The sequence below is a fragment of the Harmonia axyridis genome, chromosome 4 (genome assembly GCF_914767665.1).
Source record: "Harmonia axyridis chromosome 4, icHarAxyr1.1, whole genome shotgun sequence".
NCBI classification, from domain to species: Eukaryota; Metazoa; Arthropoda; class Insecta; order Coleoptera; family Coccinellidae; genus Harmonia; species Harmonia axyridis.
Window position 1 is genome coordinate 43,687,734 of NC_059504.1, and position 23,531 is coordinate 43,711,264.

Consider the following 23,531-nt stretch of genomic DNA (forward strand, 5'->3'; position numbering starts at 1 on the left):
AGCGGTGTTAAATCACAAGATCTTGGAGGCCAATTCTCAGGTCCAAAACATGAAATTAGGCGGTCACCAAACGTGTCATTCAATAAATCGATTGTGGCACGAGCTGTGTGACATGTTGCGCCGTCTTGTTGGAACCACAGCTCCTGGACATCATGGTTGTTCAATTCAGGAATGAAAAAGTTAGTGATCCTGGCTCTATACCGATCACCATTGACTGTAACGTTCTGGCCATCATCGTTTTTGAAGAAGTACGGACCAATGATTCCACCAGCCCATAAAGCGCACCAAACAGTCAGTTCTTCTGGATGTAACGGTGTTTCGACATACACTTGAGGATTAGCTTCACTCCAAATGCGGTAGTTTTGTTTGTTGACGTAGCTATTCAACTGCTCTGATGGACGATGGTCGACGATAAAATGGACGTAGTGCGCGATACGTATTCCGCACAGAACCATTATTTTCGAAATAAAATAGCACCATTTGCAAGCGTTGTTCAGGCGTGAGTCTATTCATGATGAATTGCCAAACCAAACTGAGAATAAATCACTTGACAGCTGTTAAATCGGTCGCCATCTTGAACAATAATGCCCACTTAAAGTTATACACCTCGAAAAAAAACACCCTATACAACATAAAAAATTCGAGCAAATTCACCGGAAACCAATTTCCCTTCGTTGCGGTACGTGGTTCTTTGAAAACGACTTCTTATCCAATAATTTCATTTCATTTCACCCTGAACTTCTAGCAATCCCTTTCCCATAATATACTAAAGTATTTTAGGTAGCATACGCAAGAAGTCCATAATTCATTTCACTAGGTGGTCTGAATAATACAGCCATGGATGGATATTAGAGTAGGGGGGATACAGTTCGATAAGACTATAATTCCAAGTATAACTGGATATTTTTGGGGAAGAAGTAGCACACAAACCTACCAATGGAGACACGTTTCCCTTACGAAAATAAATCAAAACTGATCCCCCCCTCTGTCTGTGACCATGATTAGGGATTAAAAATTGAACAGGGAAGAAGCTCAGAAGTCTCACCCATTTCCCAACATTCCGAGCGAGTAAAGATCACGTGAAATGTTCAGGCCACAGTTCCGCCTTCTCTGACAATTAACTGAGAAATCCACTTTTTATCACGCGATAGTGATAATTTATTTTCTAGCGAAGTGTGCGCCACTGCCATAAGCCCATAAATTACCTCTTTGACGTGACTAAATTCCATATTTGATTCTTATGGAAATTTGTGCTTCTACCCTCCCTCCCCTGCCTTCCTCGGTACACAGATGTTAATTGTTGACTTGACCCCGCAGAAGATTAAAGAAGAAAACTTGGAGGCATGTTCTAAAAATGATAACACTAGGCTTTCCAACGTGAGAAATGTTCATTCCGTGCTGGATGAGTTGTGTTCTTGCCTGAGACTTTCGTGTACATTTCTAGAGCAAGTCAGAACTACCTTAATTCATCATTCTGAATTATTTTAAGAAATACGTTCTTGGTTTTTCATTTCCTATTATGAAACTTATAAAGAAAAATACTGTAAGTTAGATTTTTTCGATAGTATCGTCAAGACATTTTTCAACATACTTGAAAGAGGTCCAAAAAAATTAACCTCGAAGCTTGAAATTCTTCACTCACTGACGCTTATTGCAGCCTTGAAGACACATATATCTCTATACAGGGTATTTCAAATTAAGTCGGCATCATTGCTAACTCCGTTATTATTGATGCTACGATGTCGGTTGAATGGGCAAACTAGTAGCATTTTAGTGGTCTTCTCGGTGCCGAGAACAACAAAAAAATTGACAGTCGCGTTGTCAAAATATTCCATAAAATGATATTTTTTTCAATGGAACACCCTATATTTTTATGCATTTCGATTCGTAATAACATTCTCAACAACAAAGCTCCGAAATTTTGGCATTTAGGTAAAGGAAACTAACATGCAAAATATTCAGTATTTCTTAAGGATTTCAAAAGATAAAAATGTACAGGGTGATCAATTTGAAATAAAACAATTCATAATTATTCCAGAAAAAAAGAAGATCTGACAACAATATAAATAGAAATACCACCATAATATAGAACATATCAAAATACCCTTGTACCCTAAGATCACAAAAAATCATGCGATTCATTTCCGAGATAACTGAGACGTTCCATACTCAACTCTGTATACAGGGTCATTTAAAAAAAGTCTAATAAACATGGGCCCGCGAACGCTATTTTTCGAGATACAGGGTGTTTAAGTTTGATATTTTCATGCTTTTGAACACAAAACAAAAAATATTCAACTTAAATTTGGCATATATTCCAAAGTTTTCATCATGTGATTTGCTAATTCCGAATGGAACAGGGTGAAATTTTTTTCGGAACGGTGTCTGCATTTTTCTTCAGAAATTTTTTTTTGTGGACCACTGGTAGTTCTGAAAAATGTAAAAAAAACTTTGGCTCAGTACTACTTCTACTACAGCAGAACTCCAAATTATTATAAATTAGTAAGCTATGATGAGTAAATTAATTATAAGTTTTGATACCTCTTTAACTAATCTGTAGCGAAGCTTAATAAAGATTGGATAAATTTGGGTAATCATCTCAAAAAAGTAGGGCTACAAGAAAATACCCTGTATCTCGAAAACAAATCGTTTGCGGGCCCAAATTCATAGGATTTTTTCCTCCAATTTAGAAACACACTGTGAAAAATCTTACTTCCATCGAATCTGTTATCACAGAAATATTGGGTATTTTTTTATATTCTTTTCTCAAATTCTGTTGTTATTCCGTTCATTATTCCACATCTTGTAGAACAAAATCGTGCGAGAATATATCAGAAATGCACAGTTTTCATGGTTATATTTTATTATTATATGTTGGTACTCCGAACTTTCCGCCACGGCTTTATCTGTCAATTCATCAATTTGCCTTAAAGAAATCAGTTCTGCCAACCAACATTTTTCAATGCAAAAATCATTAAATGTTATTTATGGAAATATTTCATTAATTTCAATAAAAATGCAATGAATTAGAGAAAATAATGTATAATACTCGTACAGAAGGCTCATTCTACCACTCGTTCATTCAAAAACTCGCCACTTCGTTGCTCGTTATTGAATTTTGAACTCGTGGAAGAATATCAATGCCTTCTGCACTTGTATTATAAATAACTATTTTAGTTTCCTTGGTTTAAAATTAATTTAAAACGTCAAACGGTGCTCGAAACTGTCATTTTACATTTGAATGCAATATTTCATTCTGACCATGTGTAGTTTTGAAATTATGAGAAAAACAACTTGACCTGAACTTTTCAAGTTTTTAGGTCTAATTTGAGGACAGATTCGTCTAAGTAGTTGAACCTTATCGTTGAGACTGTTGCTGGCTCAAAATTGGAAAATTACAGAAATCTGACGGAATTATATGTTCAGGGAAATACCGCTCGAAAAGTAGAAATATAACCGGAAGCACAAATAAATTTTTGTAGAGAATGCCATTATTTCAGTCACCATCAACGTCGTTTGATGTGACCCTTGAACCCTGAAAACTCAGCAGACCGAGAGTGATTGCTCCTATTTGGTAAAAAGGTGAAATAAACCTCATTTGTACGGAGGTTCATCGATCGGTTTGTTCTGTGTTCCCTTCTTTGGCATGCCAACGCTATTCCGGCTTTCCGTTGGCCGCCCTCTGTATCTGCTGCATGAAAATGCAAACAATATTTCTCTCAGGGGTGGCAGAAGGCTCCAAACTAATATTGTGCTATTCTTCACAGGGATGGGGAAATATTGAATTTTATTATTTTCATAGAAGGTTGCGCGATATGTTTACTACCACAATGTCGTACTTCAATGTTGGTTTATTATTTTATATGAAATTTGGTCAAACAATGAATTACAAAGAACGCCACACTTGAAATCATAAAATATGGAATACACATGTGAAAGAACATTTCAGTTCCTATTAAAACGATATTTAACTAAGTTATAAAAATTATATTAAACTAACCTATAACGAAGATATTATTGGTATTTCACAAAAAACTAGACGATTATGTTTTTTTAAAATGATAAGAAATAATTTCTCTCATATTCTGTCTGCTAGACCACAAGTACCGAACATGTTTGGAAACAGCTCATTTTTATTAATCTAAAAATGTAACAAACTACAGGGTGTTACATTCAAACCAATTGCCGCTAGACAATAAGTATTTCTGATAATATTGTTAATTTAACTAATAAAGAATGTTACGCGTTACTTTATGAGCACATGTCCACCCTGTACCAAATGGAATCAACATGTGATACATTTTTGGAATCAACTCAGCTAGAGTAATCGGAAAATTGAGACAAAATGGGGGTGTTCCATTTAAAAAAAAGGACGGTGACGTCATTACTCGAAAGTAATTCACCCTGTATATTATAGATTATTATTATAAAATATGGCAAATTAAAATAAAAAATCGACGTGTTTCAGGATTATTTCTTAAAAAGTTCTGTTTAGCTAAAAATGAATTTGTTCCATACTTTACGGACACAGTAAACATCAAATGTTTATTTCAAATTTTACGATTTCAATTGTGACGTTTCTTGTATTTTATTATTTTATAAAATTCATGATACATTTACTCCAATACCAATTTTTGTTTCAAATCATATTTTCTTCCATTTTCGAGCAGAAAATTGAGCTGAACTTGTTTTTTTCATAGGATATTGTGAAAATGAAAAACGATTCACTCAAACGTTTTTCAGTTTGTGAGTGAACTATTGATTTGTGATTACATTATCGAAAAATATTTAAGAATCACACAATTTTTTTAAGAGATTCGTTGTTGTGTTTTTGTTTGTTTATTTCTTCTTAATTCTGTAACAATCTAATTTTCACAAAAATTAAATGTTTATCTAATTCACGGAGCTTTTTCATTAGACGGAATTTCAAAAAATTTTTTAAATTTGGGTTCTCAAGCTTTTGCTATGTTGCCGATGTTCTTATTCTTATTATGCCTATTCATTTCCTTCGTTATAAGGATTGGTTTTGATAGTTTTCGATTTAATGTTTATCTGATACTCGTTGTTTGTCACAATGAAAATTTCAATGAATCACAATTAAGAATCTCAAAATTTGTTTCATTATACGTGAAATTATATTGGCCGTCTACCAATGACATTTTTCACCGACTTCGGATGTCATGCCATTGCTAAAATAAATGAACTACCTATATTAGCAGAATTTACTTCTAATATCCTTGAATCCTCTCAACAAATAATATTAGTCTAATGTGAACCTTTTCAATCTGAAAATTCCCATTGGGAGTCGAACAATAATTTGAGCGATATTAATTGCGAAAATAACGAATATATTATATTAGAAAGGACAATGAGACCGTCCGGACTTAGCACTTTCGCCATTTTGCAACAGAATTTTATGTTAAGTTTCAAGATTTCATTTATGAGGGTGATTGATGAAGAATTGATTGTGCACTTTCAATTGAAATGTTTTTTCTTGAATAATCTCAATAGTCTCAAGGATTTATCATCAGGAAAATTGCATATAATTCAACAGAATTTCTTTCGGTTCAAAAATACCAACCCAGAATGAATTATTTCTATGGACAATCGTGCTGAAAGTAAAGTATGAATTTTTTGAAAAAAAATTTCTCGTCATTTTTTTTCTCAGAATATTATTATATATTATTTTTTATAACTGGTACAAAAACCAGAATATTTCAGATAAGATATTGAAAATGATTACCAAAATCACAAGTTGTGAATATTATGTTGAATATTTTTTCATGACATAGATTTGAGGAAAAATATTCCTTATAATCACCCAATGATGCATACTCTTAAGTATCATTATCTTATTCTGATAAAAACTTGAATCGAATTCGTTCAATCAGAAAGAGCATTCAAAAAAAACTTGTGAAAGCAGTGGGCTGTGAACAGAAATCTTCTAAATAATATCAATTCCAGATTTCATAAAAAAAAGTAGAAACCAAGAAATACATATTTTCTCATGATTGAAAAAATCTACGTTACGAATGAACTTACTACCTACTTACTACTTACTACTTATAATTGTTTTGAGTACTCACGTATGGGTTTATTCCTTCATGTGAAAGAGCTTTTTGTCATTATAAATTTCGATTCATTTCGATTGATTATTTTCCTAGAACTTTTCATTTTCATTATCACTGTTAACTGTAAATCTATAACAGAACATAATATTAAGGATCATCATTACCTTTTGATAAAATGAATCAAGATATTAAATCTATCTCCTATGAAAAATGTGTATAAAATACCTTAAAAATAACTATCTTTAGAAAATTGATTGATTTACGTGAATCGCATATTTCTTCACGTTAGTCTCATAGACTTAATAATAATTCAGTTCAACAATCATCGATTGGTAGGTGGGGTTTGGAATCTATGATCAAGAGTAACTGAAATAGTGAAAATTCAAAACCGTGGAAAATATCAAAAACTGTGGTTGAATTTTAGTGTTATGTCAAAGAATGACGTAATTATATCAAATCGAAATATAAAATCATGTTTGCAGTAATAGAATTGCCAAATCGCAATAGATTCGAATAAAATGTCTTGAATTGTTGCTGTGTCCAAGCCCTCTTGAAAAAGATTAAGATCTGACTGGGTCTTTCTCGGATTTTCTATTTCGATGAAAATTCTCATCTATCTCGAAAATAACCCCTGAATCCGCCACTGTTGACACTCTCCACTCCATCCACACCCTACCCAGATATTGAAATAACATTAAGAAGACAAATATTTACTTACCAAACTTTAGACGCCTCTTCTATAACTTTGTTGGAGAGGAGGAAAAGAGAAATTGTTATTCGAGATATTTTTCCAATACCTACCAAGTTTTTTTCGTGCTTTCACATTGACGTTTTTCGATGAATGATTATGATTTTATATGGAATAAACACATTTCGGACCACAGTTATCTATCATTGCTGAAGTTTGGAATCAAGCTACAATTTTCTAAGACAATGACCTACGGGCTCGATAATCGTTATTATATTCTAATGTTTCCTGAAATTAAACTTTTGGAAACGAGGTTATGTTAGGTTAGGATTCAATGAACAAGTTTACGATAAACGTTCCTACTATGATCGAGGATCTAAAAATTATATAACTCTTCATTGATGGTGATGGTGACAGAAATTTTTAGATTTTCCATTTCAGAGTCGAAGAATCTTTTCGTTTTTGACCTCAACTGTTTCAACACACAGTTTTACATTTTTACTGTTTTGACATAACTGTATGATGCAGACACAAATCGAGTAATATTTCGATGGCGTTATGTTCACAAATACCGAAGCTTACTGTATGACATCTACGATCTATTTATTTCGATTACCACTTACCGCTAGAGCCATCCATTGCAGAACGGCGAAGGCAAATTTTTACACCTAATATTTCTTCAATTTACGTTCATTTTGGAATCCGCCACTACTTCAAAACCAAAGTTTTGTGCTACCTACTATTAAACTTCGAAAGACCTATGCTAAAACTCTTTGAATGGCCAGAATATCTCTCCCATAGCTACCTTCATATCGAAGAGATGAAGAAACAACAGACCAAAACGCTACCTGCTATTAAACTTTGAAAGAACATAGCTAAAAATTTTTAAATGACCAGAATATTTCCCCCATAGCTACTTTTATACGAAGAGATGATGAAACAACAGGCAAAAAGGAGAGACCTGAAAATTATTGAGTGATCCCGGGGATCACGGGAAGTTCATGGGAACCGTTGCGAACGCCATGTGATACTCTAAACAGAAATATCACTTACCGCTGCAGCCATCTATTGCAAAACGGCTAGAGCAAAGTTTTATAACTAACATTCATCATCAAAACCGAAGTTTTGTGCTACCTGCTATTAAACTTCGAAAGACCATTGCAAAAACTTTTCAAATAGCCAGAATATTTTCCCCATTGCTACCTTCATATCGAAGAGATGATGAAACAACAGACCAAAACGAGAGACCTGAAAATTATTCAGTGATGCCGGGGATCACGGGAAGTTCATGTGAACCGTTGTGAACGTCACGTTATACTCTAAACAGAAATATCACTTACCGCTACAGCCCTCTATTGCAAAACAGCGAAAGCAAAGTTGTACACCTAATATTTCTTCAATTTCCGTTCATTTTGAGATCTGCCATAACGTCAAAACCGAAGTTTCATGCTACCTGTTATTGCACTTCGAAAGAACATTGCTAAAACTCTTCAAATGACCAGAATATTTTCCCCTTTGCTACCTTCATATCGAAGAGACGATGAAACAACAGGCCAAAAGGAGAGACCTGAAAATTATTCAGTGATCCCGGGGATCACGGGAAGTCAATTGAAACCGTTGCGAACGCTATGTGATACAGAAATATCACTTACTGCTATAGCCATCTATTGCAAAATGGCGAAAGAAAAGTTGTACACCAAATAATTCTTCAATTTCCGTCCATTTTGAGATTCGCCATAACGTCAAAACCGAAGTTTTGTGCTACCTGTTATTAACTTCGAAAGACCATTGCTAAAACTCTTCAAATGTCATGAATATTTTCCCCATAGCTAACTTCATATCGAGCAGATGATGAAACAACAGGCCAAAACGAGAGACCTGAAAATTATTCAGTGATCCCGGGGATCACGGGAAGTTCATGGGAACCGTTGCGAACGCCATGTGATACTCTGAACAGAAATATCACTTATACAACAGCCATCTATTGTAAAACGGCTGAACCAAAGTTGTACACCTAATATTCCTTCAATTTCCGTCGTTTTGGAATCCGCCATATCGTCAAAACCAAAATCTTGTGCTACCTCCCATCAAACTTCGAAAGACCATTGCTAAAACTCTTCAAATGGCCAGAATATTTCCCCTATAGCTACTTTCATATAGAAGAGATGATGAAACAACAGGCCAAAATGAGAGACCTGAAATTTATTTAGTGATCCCCAATAATGGGAACAATTGCGAACGCCATGTGATACTCTAAACAGAAATATCAACTACCTCTACAGCCATCATTCATTTTGGGATGCTCCATAATATCAAAACCGAAGTTTTGTGCTACCTGCTATTGAACTTCGAAAGACCATTACTGAAACTCTTCAAATGGCCAGAATATTTCCTCTATAGCTACTTTCATATAGAAGAGATGATGAAACAACAGGCCAAAACGAGAGAACTGAAAATTATTTAGTGATCCCGGGCATCACGGGAAGTTCATTGAAACCGTTGCGAATGCCTCTAAACAGAAATATCACTTACTGCTATAGCCATCTATTGCAAAATGGCGGAAGAAAAGTTGTACACCAAATATTTCTTGAATTTCCGTTCATTTTGAGATCCGCCATAACGTCAAAACCGAAGATTTGTGCTACCTCTTATTAACTTCGAAAGATCATTGCTAAAACTCTTCAAATGTCATGAATATTTCCCCCATATTAACTTCATATCGAACAGATGATGAAACAACAGGCCAAAACGAGAGACCTGAAAATTATTCAGCGATCCCGGGGATCACAGGAAGTTCATTGAAACAGTTGCGAACGCCATGTGATACTGTGAACAGAAATATCACTTACTGCTATAGCCATCTATTGCAAAATAGCGAAAGAAAAGTTGTACACCAAATATTTCTTCAATTTCCGTTCATTTTGAGATCCGCCATAACGTCAAAACCGAAGTTTTGTGCTACCTCCTAATAAACTTCGGAAGACCATTGCTAAAACTCTTTAAATGGCAAGAATATTTCCCCCATAGCTACCTTCATATCGAAGAGATGATGAAACAACAGGTCAAAATGAGAGACCTGAAAATTATTCGGTGATCCCGGGGATCACGGGAAGTTCATGGGAACCGTTGCGAACGCTATGTGATACTCTGAACAGAAGTATTACTTACCGCTACAGCTGTCTTTTGCAAAACGGCGAAGGACCATTGCTAAAACTCTTTAAATGCCCAAAATATTTCCCCCATAGCTACCTTCATATCGAAGAGATGATGAAACAACAGGTCAAAATGAGAGACCTGAAAATTATTCGGTGATCCCGGGGATCACGGGAAGTTCATGGGAACCGTTGCGAACGCTATGTGATACTCTGAACAGAAGTATTACTTACCGCTACAGCTGTCTTTTGCAAAACGGCGAAGGACCATTGCTAAAACTCTTTAAATGCCCAAAATATTTCCCCCATAGCTACCTTCATATCGTAGAGATGATGAAACAACAGGCCAAAACGAGAGAGCTGAAAATTATTCAGTGATCCCAGGGATCACGGGAAGTTCATGGGAACCGTTGCGAACCCCATGTGATACTCTGAACAGAAATATCACTTACCACTACAGCCCTATATTGCAAAACGGCGAAAGTAAAGTTGTACACCTATTATTTCTTCAATTTCCGTTCAGTTTGGCATCCGCCTCAACGTAAAAATGAAAGTTTTGTGATACCTGCTATTAAAATTCGAAGGACCATTGCTAAAACTCTTTAAATGGCCAAAATATTCCCCCCATAACTACCTTCATATCGAAGAGATGATGAAACAACAGGCCAAAACGAGAGACCTGAAAATTATTCAGTGATCCCGGGGATCACGGGAAGTTCATGGGAACCGTTGCGAACGGCATGTGATACTCTAAAGTAAACAGAAATATCACTTACCACTACAGCCCTATATTGCAAAACGGCGAAAGTAAAGTTGTACACCTATTATTTCTTCAATTTCCGTTCAGTTTGGCATCCGCCTCAACGTAAAAATGGAAATTTTGTGATACCTGCTATTAAAATTCGAAAGACCATTGCTAAAACTCTTTAAATGCCCAAAATATTTCCCTTATAGCTAACTTCATATCGAAGAGATGATGAAACAACAAGGCAAAACGAGAGACCTGAAAATTATTCAGTGATCCCGGGGATCACGGGAAGTTCATGGGAACCGTTGCGAACGCCATGTGATACTCTAAACAGAAATATCAATATACCACCTGCATCAAATTTATGGCTCTGGCGAGTAGAATAAAGGTGATTTCGTGCCGTAATGGCTCATAATACCCTTCTGTGGCGGGGTTTTGTGTTGGGCTGCAGCGGGGGATTAATGTTTAATTAGATTCCGCATATTGTTACCAGTTGACGTTATGAATTGCGCCTCGTTCACAGGGATGATTCGAATTGCTATCCGCAAAATGGTGGAAATTATCGCTTCTCTCATTACGTACTAGTAATTTCGCTGCATTGGAAACTATAACAGAGGGGGAGACTCAGATATATAGGGTTTTCACGATGGGAGCTACCAGAGTGCCATTGGATATTATTATCAATTCATATCGAAAACACTCACGCAACAGTAAGTGATTCAATATGTGAATCTGTTTCGAATAAAGGCTAGCAGATACTCTGAACAAACTCAATTTCAGTTCTATTTATTGATTGAATTTTCAGTTTTGTCTGTTAAGTTTTAGTTGTGATTCCACGTAAGAAACCGTTCTGTTGCCGCCAGTGACACTTTTGAATTCTAATCTTTATTTTACTTATTAGGAGTACAGATTTGCTTCCGCAAAATAAAAGGCTGTAGCGGTAAGTGGTAGTCGAAATATATGTAGGCTTGGTTAATCGATCGTCTAGAGGTATGATTCGATTACCTGGCCTTTCGTCTTCTTTCCGTGACTTTGTTGGATTTGTAATAATTAAACTCTTTTGAATTATTTACATACACCGAAAGGTATCAAATGGGATACAGATTATATATATATATATATATTTGAATTATTTACATCTATTTACAAAGCCACAATTATACAGTACAAACTCAGTATTGAGAAGATCCTAATAACGTCCTAATTACAAGTTTCTCACTACGGTACTGAATTTCGTCTTTAACTCTAGTTTTCAGTACTCGAAACGTCTTCGATTATCACGTCTTTGTCGTACTTCAAGTTTTCGGTCGTCTCGTCTTTGATTCGTTCGCAACTCGTCTTAATCTGGTCCGCGAACCGTCTTTACGTCGTACGTCTTAAGTTCACCGACCGAACTTTACTCGTCTTCGACTTAAGTTCACCGACTGAACTTTACTCGTCTTCGACTTAACTTGAACCCCACCCGTCTTTGACTTAACTTGAACTTTACCCGTCTTCGGCTTAATTTGAACTGTACTCTCTACCCATTTGAAACTTACCCTGTCTCGAATATCGACCTCCCTTCTTTCGGCTTGACCACACCCTTAGGGAAAGTAACATCCCCTATTATTATTATTATTTGAACTGGGGTCGTTTTGCTTCGGTGAGCCTTCCGGGAACTGCGACCATGCAGATCTTTTGTTCACTACCCTACTCATTCATAGAAACCCAGGGAGGTCGTCAACGACGTTAATAAAATTGACAACCTCCCTAGGGGCCTTGGCCATTACCTCTCTGGTATCCAGGACCGGCTTGCCCATGTGAATGGTTCTTAGGCCAGCCAGCTCTGGACACTTGCATATCAAGTGTTCAGAAGTTTCTACTTCCGATCCACAGAGCCTGCAAATCTCGTCTGCTGACTTACCCATACGGTACAAATGATGTTTGTACCGACAGTGCCCCGTCAGCAGACCCACCATCACCCGAAGCTCCGCTCGTGACAGCTTCAGGAGTTTTCTGGTGTAAGTAGGTGAAATCTTCACGAATTTCTTTGCCTGAGCAAGTCTAGGAGTGTTAGTCCAGTGGATTGTCCTACTGTTCAACTCCCATAGCTGGACCGCAGCTTTGTATTGGTCTTTTCCTATCCCACAGAAAGGCTCAGGTCCAGCAGGTCTTAACCTAGATGCACTTTTTGCAAGCTCGTCCGCTCTCTCATTTCCTTCAACCCCACAGTGCCCTGGTACCCATAGTAGATTCACCTTATTTCCTCTGGCCAGTTGCTTTATGGTGTTACGGCACTCCCAAGTCAGCAGAGACCCCTGACAGCACGATTCCAGGGATCTCAGCGTGGCTTGGCTGTCCGTGGTGATGTAGATATGCGCCCCTTTGAGGTTCATTTTAAGACACTCCTGGGCGCATATATAAACAGCCATTATCTCGGCTTGTAGAATCGAGGGCTCACTTCCCAGGGCTTTAGAGATCCTCAGTCTAGGTCCATATATAACATCTCCTAGTCCAAAAAGAATTTTGCCGTACCGCCCATAAGATCTTCGCGGATTCCTGGAAATCGAATATTCTCGAAGGACTAGAACACAGATGTGACACATCTGGTACGACCGTATTGTCTTCGAACTTTCTCAACCCCCCAATAAATCTCTTCAAGATTTTCAACTCCATGACATATCTTCGACACCTCGAAGAATTACACATCCTTTTTACATTATATGTACAATAACAATTCGTTCCCTGTAAATTCATTGAAACTGTCATGCCCTCGACACTAGAAGAAACTAATAGGTCTCCAAGCATCCGGTTGACCATCGCAATTATTTACAGGGAACAGTAACTGGATCCTACATATATAGATAGTAAATATTATACATCAATAAGCTTAGGTATTTGTAAACATAACGCCATCGAAATATTAGTCGATTTGTGTGTGCATCATAAAGTTATTCTCGATTAAACATGTCAGATTGCAAGCCAAATTACCGTCATTTGCGGGAGGTTTTGATTGTCTGCTTTCGAATGCTCTCAAATACCTATGGTGAGGCCACTATTAGTGAAAGAACGTGCCGAAAGTTGTTTCAACGATTCAAGGACGGTGATTTTGACGTCGAAGACCAGCTTGGCGGTGAAAGAGAGAAGGTTTTCGAAGATGCTGAATTGGAGGCATTACTTGATCAAGCCTCGTGTCAAACGCAACAAGAATTGACAGGATCATTTAGAGTGAAGCAACAAACCATTTCAAACGTGAACACCTGCTTGCAAGACAAAGGCGGAAGGGATTTCTGCATCGCATTATGACTGGAGACGAAAAATGGATCCATTACGATAATCCCAAGCGCAGAAAATCATGGGAATATCCGTGCCATGCTTCCACATCGACGGCCGAACCGAATATTCACGATTCCAAAGTCATGCTCAGTATTTGGTGGGACCAGCTCGGCGCAGTGTATTATGAATTGTTGAAACGGACTGAAACAATCACAGGTGATCGCAATTAATGCGTTTGAGCCGAGCATTCGACGACAAACGGTCGCAATACATGATAAAGTGATTTTTCAGCATGACAATGCTCAACCCCATTTTGCGAATATGGTCAATACATACATAAAAACATTGAAAAGCTTTACCCCACTCGCCGTATTCTCCCTCGGACTATCACTTGTTTCGATCAATGGCAAACGGCCTAAACGGTATAAAATCTTGATGTCTACATCTGTATTGGGCTGAATTGCGTATAAGAGTCATTTTATTGAATTCAAATTTATTCCCACACCTACAACGTCTTCATGAAAATAATTTTAAGTTTTTATAAATTTCAGGAGAAATTTTAAATTGTTTACCTTGCAATTTCCAAATAACTCCAAACTGAAGTATATTTTTCTTTCAGGTTTATATTTAATGCACACTTTTTCATGATGTCTTGAGACAGCAGACCGAAATTGTTCCAAAATAACTGGCTCATTCCACACAATGGATATTTGAAGGGACATCTTACTGCATTGTTCCCATGGATATGTCTTCAAAAATTGACCAATTCAAAAGGTGAGTAATTGATACATTGATATAACGGAAGTTTTACATTCACGCATACTCAAAACTCACCTTCTACTTACGGACAAAACTGATTGTCCATGATACCAAATTTCATTAAAATCGGATGATTGTTGTACATTTTAAGACTGTTACAAACTCGGTTTGGAAGGTTCGAACTTTTTGAATGCTGCGTCTTCTTGCCATTAATACGAGGCGTCTATTTAAAATAAGGTCTCCATTTATTTTTTTCACATTAAATGACATTTATTTACTAAGTTTTGTACATTGCTGTAAAGCTTGAAATCTAAGCTATTTTCCTACGTAATCGCCATTCACTTCGATGAGCTTCCTCATTCGTATGACAAACTCTTGTATCCCCTCCTCGAACCACTATCCCGCCGCCTCGCGCAAGAACGAAATGACCACTTCATGAACTTCTTCATCGTTCGCAAAATTCATTCCTCCTAGATGTTTTTTAAGAGCAGGAAACATGTGGAAGTCACTAGGGGCAAAATTCTTCCCCTTTCTCTTCAATATGGCGAGAAAGTCTTGGGCACATTGGACACGTTTGACTTTGTGCTCCGGGGTAAGCATTTTCGGGACCCACCTGGCTGACAATTTTCGGTATTGCAGGTTATTCACCAAAATTGAATGAATATAGTCTCCAGTGCACACATCTTGGAGTTTTGCGGCCAACTCGTTGAGAGTCAACCTGCGATCTTTCAGCACAAGCGCCTCAACTTTCCGCACTGTTTCGTCCGAGTGTGACAGCCTGCCGCTGCGCTCCTCGTCGTGAACGTTTAGTCGGCCAGCAAAAAATTCTCTACACCATTTTCGAACGTTTTTTACGTCCATACATTTCTCAACATACACTTCTTCCAATTGACGATGAATTTCTATAGGTGGAGTTTTTTTTAGTGCAAAAACTTAATGACTGAACGTAACTCGCACCTGGCGAGAGCGACAACCGGCACTTCCATTACAAATGGCTGCTAAGTCAAGTCTGAGCGTCCTAATGAGCTCCACCAGGTGTTGATTGGTGGAGGGGGGTCTAACGTATAAAACAGTGTTGCTGGATTTCATCTAGCGCTACTTGCGGCGATACAATGGCCTTGGAGACCTTAATTTAAAAACACGCCTTGTATCTCAGGAAAAGTCCGTTCTATTTTATTGCATCTTAGAATTTTTTACTTTTGTTACTCACATCTCTTGGATGATTTCAAAGTTTGAAAATACTACTTGAATATAGGGTTTCCAATGAGATGTTTCATTTTGGATAGCTCGCTATCTAGCCAGCTGTTCAGCATAAAAACTCAAGCCAGTCGATCACCAGCAACGTCGTATCTTCGCTTATTGGGTCCTTGAAATGCATCGAAATGATACGGATTTTAATCGAAAAAGCATGTTCACTGTTGAGGCCTATTTTCACTCCGGAGTCTACGTTAATAAGCAGAATTGTCGCATTTGAGTCTAGGAAAATACAAAAATGATTGTGGAAAAGTCTTTCTATCCTCTTATCATTTGAAAAGGAAGCTGATGCAACTGTAACGGTGAATGCATTGCGTTGAAGAGCTAGGACTAATGATTTTTTATGGCTGAAATTGGAAGATATTGACATGGAAGACTTTTAGTTTCAACAATACGGCGCTACATGCCACACAAGCAACGAAGCGATTGCAATTTTGCAAGGAAAGTTTTCTGGCCGTGTAATTTCTCGGAGAGGTGATAACAATTGGCCACCCTGATCTTGTTATTTAACTACTTCAAACTTTTTTCTTTATGGCATAGTGAAAATAAGGTCTATTCCAATACTCCATCGATTCAAGACCTTAAAGATGGAATTCGTAAGTTATCGTGGACATATGGTCGTAAATGTGTGAATTGATCATAGAAAATTCTATGAAAAGGATATGGTGCTGCAACCGTGGCTGTGGCTGCCATTTGGCTGATATAGTTTTCCATTTTTTATGGCATACCTTTTCTTTACAATGATATAAATATTTATTGATCTCTCCTCAAAATATACTCTTTTTTCTTATTATCAAAATGAAACCATTTATTGAAAAACCCTTTATAATAATATTTATATTATAATAGTATTTCTCGAGCCAAGTTACGAGGTGCGCCCTCTCCCAGAGGTTTGGTGTTTCGTCTCGAGATCGCTGGTGGACTCTTCAGTTGGGCTATCCAGCGATCTCTGCCCAAGACACACCTCGTGAGAGGTGACCCTGTTGCAACGCAACGGCCCTTCAAATACGCCGAAGTAGTCTGGCGCGAAAACCCATAGCGCTATCTGTGAGCAGACAGAGTCATTACGAGGCGTGTATTTAAAGTAAGGTCTCCATTTATTTTTTTCACATTAAATAACATTTATTTACTAAGTTTTGTACATTGCTGTAAAGCTTGAAATCTAAGCTATTTTTCTACGTAATCGCCATTCACTTCGATGAGCTTCCTCATTCGTACGACAAACTTGTGTATCCCCTCCTCGAACCACGATCCCGCCTCGCGCAAGAACGAAATGACCGCTTCATGAACTTCTTCATCGTTCGCAAATTTCATTCCTCCTAGATGAATGAATAAAGTCTCTACTGCAGACACCTTGGAGTTTTTCGGCCAACTCATTGAGAGTCAACCTGCAATCTTTCAGCACAAGCGCCTCAACTTTCCGCACTGTTTCGTCCGAGTGTGACGGCCTGCCGCAGCGCTCCTCGTCGTGAACGTTCAGACGGCCAGCAGAAAATTCTCTACACCACTTTCGAACGTTTTCACGTCCATACATTTCTCACCATACACTTCTTCCAATTGACGATGAATTTCTATAGGTGGAGTTTTTTTTTAGTGCAAAAACTTAATGACGGAACGTAACTCGCACCTGGCGGGAGCGACAACCGGCACTTCCATTGCAAATGGCTGCTACGTCAAGATTGAGCGTCCTAATGAGCTGCACCAGGTGTCGATTGGTCGAGGGGGGCCTAACGTATTCATCAGTGTTGCCGGATTTCATCTTGCGCTACTTGCGGCGATACAATGGCCTTGGAGACCTTACTTTAAATACACACCTCGTAGAATATAAAAGATAACACGATATGACGATAAACAGAATTACAATGCTAAAAGTCCTGCAACACTATAAATTCCACCACTGCAAAGAATCGAATAAATCCCAGTTCCCACGTACCGTTAAAAATCTTCAACAACGATCGACTGATCGAGAGTTACTTTGCGTGTGCAATGTTACAATCGGGAAGTCGATAATTCCTCGTGCCCCGGAAGGAGTGACATTTCATTTATATTCATGCCGATATGGGCGTCCGTTCGTCCACGTCTGTCGTCGATCTATGCAGATGACTCTGGCGACAACAATAGGGGGACTCCGAGTGACACTTGAATGTAACACAGGAGAATAGGGATAACAGCGTAAATTGATTTCGACCATCGTCGAACATTTCGAGGTTTGTTACGTAGTGAGGATTTTTCAGCAGTTGATAATTGGATGGGCTGGCGAGAGCGTCGATTGTACGGGGTGTGTAAGGTAAGTAAAGGGGCTGTTATTAAGATGTCTAAAACACTGGTGTGTTCACTTATTCTTGAGAAACCTTGAGAGGGATTTCCACCACGTGGTTTTTCGCGTATCAAATTTTGGTACCCATTCTGGCGCTCCTGCGTTGACCAAACTTTGTACGGTGTACGAAGCTCACGTGGCTCCTAAGGCAAAAGTCTAAAGGTTTTGAATCACAAGATCTTTGTCCTGCAAAATTTGCTATTGTATCGTTGCTTGTGTGGCAAGTAGTGCCGTCTTGTTGAAAATAAATGTCGTCGACATCAATATCTTTCGATGGCTCGGAAACGCAATCCATTCAGCATCACAGTTGCATCAGCCTCATTTTCGAATAAGTAAAGTGACACATTGAGGAGAGGCTTTTCAAAAATCATTCTTAGATTTTCCCAGCCCCAAATGCGACAATTCTGCTTATTAACGTCTCCTTGGTGAAAATGGCCTCTCACTGAAGATGATTTTTAAATGAAAATCCGGATCATTTTGAAGCATCTCAAGCAAAGATACGACATTGCTGGGGATTGACCAGCTAGAGTTTTTATGATAATTGAACTTTAAAAGCCCAAGTATTTATGCAAAATACGGTGTAATGTAGTTTCTGCAATGATTAATTCCCTATGAGGATTCGAGAAACCTTGGTTTTTGTCAACGTTACGAGCTACAGCAGCAATATTTTCAGTCGTTCCTCAGCGACGCACATGATTCCGATTCTTCACACCATTAACTGGTCCCAACAGCTCAAATTTTCCATCAGTTGCAGTACAGTCGTCTGAGAAGATGTTTTGTGAACTGTGACTGCAAAATTTCTACCATTTTTGTAGGGAATTTCAACAATTTCAATACTTTCTTGAAGCGTGAGTATCTTTCCATTTCAAGTAATGACCTAGTTTTCACTTGTCAAATGTCCAAATATATTCTGGTCATGGAAATGATAGGTAATGTTTTTCGATATTTGTCTTGAATTTTATCTTAACTTGTTTATTACTGATGTTATAAACATGAAACACAAACATTCTAGGGGCCCTTTTTCAGTAGAATCCATTGGTGTAATCATTTGTGTTTTGATGCAATCAGTTTGATGTTTTAATTTCAGAGCTCTATCATCTTATTAACGGAGATATAAATTTTTTTCGATAACGCCATTTTTCCAATTTTCGCTTATAACTCGAAAACAAAAGAAGGTGGCCAAAAATGAATACTACTCTTGTCAGTTTCTCAGAAAAAGAGAACGGGTATGGAGTATCAGATTTTGTCTATATCGTCTGGTTCAAAAGTTGTAGTGCTAAAAAATCGAAATTTGCCCACTCTGTACAGTAGCGTACGTCGCAAATACCCCAGGGAAAACTTCCCTCACTTTTATCGATGCGTCCGCCTTATTGCGGTTTTCGCAAAATTGAGTCTCTCAAAATAGAGCCCGAAAATATGCCATCCATATTTTTGTAGCTCAAAGAAATTCATAGATCCCCTCACTAGACAACAAATTTGGGACTCCTGATACATTCAAAAAGCACAATTTGTATTGTAACTGCAAAACTAATTGAAATAGGAAACAAATGATTACACCAATGGATTTCATTGAAAAAAGTGCATAAAGAATGTTTTTTCAATGTTTATAGCATCAATAATAAAGGAATTATGAGAACTGTTCATTCCATGCCATTTTCCAATTTTCTCGTATAGCTCGAAAACACTTAAACTTATAAAGTTGCGGTTTTCGCCAAATTGAGTCTCTCAAAATAGAGCCCGAAAATATGCCATCCATATTTTTCCAGTTCAAAGAAATTCCGAGATCCCCTCACTAGACAAACGAGTTTGGGACACCCGATACAGTAGCGTACGTCGCAAATACCCCTCGGAAAACTCCCCTTACTTTTATCGATGCGTCCGCCTTATTAGGATCGAAAAATCTTCTGTCTCTCACAACACGCCCTAATTGGAAAACTTCCCGGAATACGGGAACGCGGAAAATTCGAACCTTGGCCATGGAAAGGTCAAATGAGAATAATTCTGCGGCACACCAATGCCGCCTTGTCATCGCGGCACAACCTGCTGTCGCAACTCGGGTAAGAAACTTAAAAATACGATAAAGATAACGGCTCTGGCGATATCTCACAAGCACAGGACAGTTGAAATACCTAACAGCCACATAGCGTGCTTGACTCGTCCTTGCCGCAGTCGGTTACTAAGGGATGCTACCCCCATTTCACTTTGCCCTTTCGCAGAGACGGATCTTATTGTTTGGATGAGGGGTAGAATTCGACCTGACAGGGCATCTTTCCTTATTAATTATTACTAACAACGCGTGCTTACGATACGGAAATATTGTAGAAGTGATCCTTAAAACCGTACCTATAGATGTGAGTAGATATTATATTTTTTCTTTTAAAAATATATTTCTCTAATTCTGTGGTTATTCCGTTCATTCTTCCACATCTTGTAGAACAAAATCGTGCGAGAATATATCAGAAACGCACAGTTTTCATGGTTATATTTTATTATTCTATGTTGGCACTCCGAACTCTCCGCTACGGCTTTATCGTCAAATTGCCTTGAAGAAATTAGTTCTGCCAACCAACATTTTTCAATGCAAAAATCACTAAATTATATTTATGGAAATATTTCATTAATTTCAATGAAAATGCAATGAATTAGAGAAAATAATGTATAATACACGTACAGAAGGCTCATTCTACCACTCGTTCATTCCAAAACTCGCCACTTCGTGGCTCGTTTTTGAATTTTGAACTCGTGGAAGAATATCAATGCCTTCTGCACTTGTATTATAAATAACTATTCTATAATTATGTGGCAAATCCGTTTATTCTTCCATACCTTGAAGAATAATATCGTGTGGGAATATCTCGGTTTCACACGCATTAAATGGTTATAGTTCATTCTTATACAGGGTGATTCACCGCAATGGCCTATTTTGCGCTAAAAATTTGCATGTTTTCAGATCTCTACAACTTACGGTTATACCGGAAACATACTACTACTTGCTCATTTCAAATGGCACTCCCAGTATATTATTGCATCCTTAAATAGCTTTTTTGATAACAATTTCAGCTATATGCCATATCTTGGGTAAAAACTCAACGGTTCATGAGTTAATGGGATTCTTATGAAAACAATTATGGCGACGAGGACTCACATTTTTCTGAATATTTTTGCAGAAATAGTTTTTTTCGAAAAAACCTTTATCATTTTCGATTCTGCAAATACGTAGTGTTATAAACCTGTTCGCGGTTTGGATGAGAAATGTACAGGGTGTTTATCAGAAGAACTTGAACAACCCAATTTCATCAAAACTCAAGATTTCCAAATTAGATCCTATATTTTTTATTATTTCAGTCGATTCTATGTATAAAAAGAGTAGGGGTTACTTAAGTAAACCTTATACCTTAAATGAATACTTTAAGAGTTATCGAGGAAGAACGTCAAATCAGGAAAACCCCAATTTCCAACTATGTGGAGTAGTCTGTAGTTTCCGGAAAACACAGAAAGAAACTAAAATTAAATGTTTCGATAACTAAATTTGACATTTCAAGAATTGTAATGAATTATTCGTGATGGAAATTTTATTGGTTTCTCAACATTCCTAACGAAAAATTAGACATAATTCATGAAATGTAAAATTTATTCATTTTAACTTCGAATTTTATATTCTTTCTTTGTTTTCTGGGAATCACAGACTAGTCCACACTATTAGGAATTGCGGTTTTTCCTCATTTAAAGTTCTTCCATCATAACTCTTGAAGTATCTATTTTAGGTATAGGGTTTACTTAAGTAACCCCCACTCTTTTGTACGTAGAATCGACTGAAATAATAAAAAATATGGGTTCTAGTTTGAAAATCTTGAGTTTTAATAAATTTGAGTTGTCCAAATTCATGATCTTCTCATAAACACCCTGTATTATTCGTCCAAACAACGAACAGGTTTATAATACTAAGTATTTGCAGATTCGAAAACATTAAAGATTTTTCCGAAGAAAACTTTATCTGCAGAAATATGCAATAAAATTTAAGTCCTTGTCCCCACTATTATTTTTTCATTCCATTAACTCATGAACCGATGAGTTTTTACCAAGGTATCATATATTGCTGAGATTCTCATAAAAAAAACTATCTGATGATGTAAGTTGTAGAGATCTGAAAATAACAAAAAATTATAATTAGTTTTCATCAAACGTCTAATATGCCATCGCGGTGAATCACCCTGTATATTGTTTGGGACTCGGAATTCTCCTCTTTTATAGATTTATCTATTATCTGTCATAGGACCAGGCAGCAACCTAATGGAAAAAATGTCACCGGTTAATTTTTCTGAATTTTTCGTATGTTGTAGAATATGACTTTCCGAACAAGAAAGTCCATGGGTCCAACTCAATCATATGACGAGATACAGAGTGTCGAAGTTGGAAATTGGTATTTCTTTAAAGTTAAATTTCTCGTAGGAAATTTTGAATGAAACACTTTCTCTCGACAAATATTGCTTACCCATACGGTCATAATTTTATTAGACTGGTTTTTAATAAAAATTATTGTTAGATACGTTGTGGGTCGAACATTATTCAAAATGAAATTAGTTTTATTCATAATTCATCTTGTAATTGAAAATGTTGTCCGGGGAATTTTCAAATTTTTGTCATTACTCTTAGTTCGAGTACACTATTATGATGTCAAACAGTTTTGGTATTGCTATAACCAGTTTTTGTTTATTAAAAACCAATCTCAAAGTATTACCTTATAGGTAAGCAATATTTGTCGAGCAAAAGTGTGTCATTCAAGATGTTTTCCTACAAGAAATGTAACTTTAAAGAAATAGTATTTTCCAACTTCGAAATGTTACTTTAAAGAAATACCATTTTCCAACTTCGACACTCTGTATCTCGGAAACTAGTCATAGGATTGGGTAGAACCCATAGACTTTCTTGTTCAGAATGTCATATTCTACAACATACGTAAAATTCAGTAAAATTAACCGGTTACAATTTCTCTATTTGGCTGCTGCATGGTTCTTTGGTACAGTTATTGAAGACAAAATCCTAATTCAGTCCTAACTAGATTATAATTAAGTCGACAATATGGAGAAAAGTGTACGCCACTGACTTTTTTGTATTTTTAAATTCTTTCAATTTGAGCAACTGAAAATTTATGTTTTTATTTTTCTGTATTTTGTTTATATCAAGCTTCGTTTCAGAGAAACAATTCTCTTTAATTCATAATTAATCTGAAGGTTTTTTTTAAATCATCATATTAAAAACAGTAGTTGGATTTCCGGTACCGAATTGT

General features: G+C 37.0%; 1 protein-coding gene across 1 annotated transcript in view; it reads left to right on the forward strand.

The window, feature by feature from the left end:
* LOC123678531 (acetylcholinesterase-like) overlaps nt 1–23,531 on the forward strand; it is an 83,108-nt gene that overhangs the window by 31,440 nt on the left and 28,137 nt on the right. The window contains exon 2 of the mRNA XM_045615605.1: nt 14,534–14,688. The gene's annotated coding sequence lies outside the window, so the exon portion shown is untranslated. The remainder of the gene's footprint in view (nt 1–14,533; nt 14,689–23,531) is intronic.